The following is a 1,954-nucleotide window of genomic DNA, read 5'->3' as shown; positions in this document are numbered from 1 at the left end:
ACAAGGTCTAAAGGTGCATCTCTTATACCTATAAACCTTGAGGTTGAAGCTTTTTGCCGACACAATAAAGCAAGAGCAAGAAGAGAGAAAGAAATGGAGGGAAACATGGCGGAAAATCAAGAATTGATCCTCCAACTTCAAAGGCAACTAGAGGCTATGCAAGGACGAATCAATGAGCAAGAAGCTCAAAGGAATGCGCCTCCACCACCACCCATTAGTAACATGTTTCAACCCGTGTTCCAACAAGGAGGAGTGCATGCTCCAAGGATCAATGCCAATAATTTTGAGCTCAAGCCCGCCCTCATAAATATGGTGCAACAAAACCAATTCGCCGGTCTTTCTCAAGATGACCCGAATGGACATCTTGGAAACTTCTTGGAGATATGCGGCACCATCAAGATAAATGGAGTCTCGGAGGATGCCGTTCGACTTCGACTCTTCCCCTTCTCACTAAGGGGCATAGCCAAGACATGGTATCAATCTTTAGAGGGTGGTTCTATCACTACATGGGAGAAGATGGCTCAAAAATTTCTCAACAAGTTCTATCCTCCGGGTAAAACCATGAAGATGAAGAAGGACATAGTCCAATTTCACCAATTTGATGGAGAATCCTTCTATGAAGCTTGGGAAAGATTCAAAGAGATGCTAAGGAAGTGCCCTAACCATGGCTTAGATCAAAACACAATCATTTGTGTATTCTACACCGGGTGTAGTGGTGAGATGCAAAGAGATATGAATGCATCGGCCAATGGAGCATTGTTGGAGAAAAGCCACGAGGAGGCCGCCCACATCATTGAGAATTTAGCCGCAAATTGCCATCAATTCCCGACGGAGAGGATCATCTTGAAGAAAGTGGCGGCTACAACAAGCTCGGATCCCATAGCCCTTTTGACGGCTCAAATGACCGCCATAAATAGCAAGATTGATGCTATGTCAATATCAAGAGTAGAACCCGTGGTTGAAGAACAAACTAGCTTTGAGGATGTGAACTACATCAACAACAACAACAACCGAGGCTATGGGAACTTCCGGCCCCAACAACAAGGTGGCTATCAAGGACAAGGGCAATACAATCAAGGGTTTCAAGCAAATCGTCACCCGAATCTTTCCTATGGTAATCCCAATAACTTCTTGCAACCACCGCCCGGATTTGCGGTGAGTGATGGCATGATCAAGGAAGAGAAGAAGCTCAACCTTGAAGAGATCTTAATGAAATTCATAACGGCCACTCAAGCCCACATGACGAGAACCGATGAAAGGTTAGAGGCTCAAGCAACCCAATTGAAAATGCTTGAGATGAAAGTGGGACAAATTGCCGAATCCTTAAGCAACCAACATCAAAAGGGGCAATTTCCGAGTAACACCGTTGTGAATCCAAAAGAACATTGCAAGGCTATCACTATAAGAAGTGGGAAGATACTTGAAGAGTCCAAGATACCTCCGGAAGTCAAGAACAATGATGAGAACATTTCCTCAAAAATGCAAGGCGATAAGGAGAAGGAGAAAGATGTGTACAAGGCACCACCACCTTATTGCCCACCAATTCCATTCCCTCAAAGACTTCAAAAGAAAAATGTGGAGAGTGAGTTCTCTAAATTCCTTGAGATCTTTCGGAAGGTACACATCAACATCCCCCTTGTTGAAGCTTTGCAACAAATGCCCAAGTATGCAAAATTTCTCAAGGAAGTTCTATCCAAGAAGAAGAAATTAGAAGAATTTGAGACGGTCAACCTCACCGAAGAATGTTGTGCCATTCTTCAAAAGAAGCTACCCATCAAGATCAAGGATCCCGGGAGCTTTACTATCCCATGTGATGTTGGAAATGGTCGTTTTGGAAAGGCCTTGTGTGATTTGGGAGCAAGCATAAATTTGATGCCTCTCTCCATCTTCAACAAGCTTGAAATAGGAACCATTAAGCCAACCACGATTGCTTTGCAAATGGCGGACCGTTCCG

The 1,954-nt window shown here is 44.0% G+C and overlaps 1 non-coding gene across 1 annotated transcript; it reads right to left on the bottom strand.

Annotated features, from left to right (window-relative positions):
• Nucleotides 1–564: 564 nt before the first annotated feature.
• On the bottom strand, nucleotides 565–671 carry LOC131019291 (small nucleolar RNA R71). The gene has a single exon (XR_009100209.1). It is a non-coding gene; the product is annotated as a small nucleolar RNA R71 (small nucleolar RNA).
• Between the last annotated feature and the right edge of the window lie 1,283 nt (nucleotides 672–1,954).

The sequence above is a fragment of the Salvia miltiorrhiza genome, chromosome 3 (genome assembly GCF_028751815.1).
Source record: "Salvia miltiorrhiza cultivar Shanhuang (shh) chromosome 3, IMPLAD_Smil_shh, whole genome shotgun sequence".
Classification (NCBI taxonomy): domain Eukaryota; kingdom Viridiplantae; phylum Streptophyta; class Magnoliopsida; order Lamiales; family Lamiaceae; genus Salvia; species Salvia miltiorrhiza.
The sequence above is the reverse complement of the archived record's forward strand: the minus strand, read 5'-3'. Positions and strand labels throughout refer to the sequence as shown.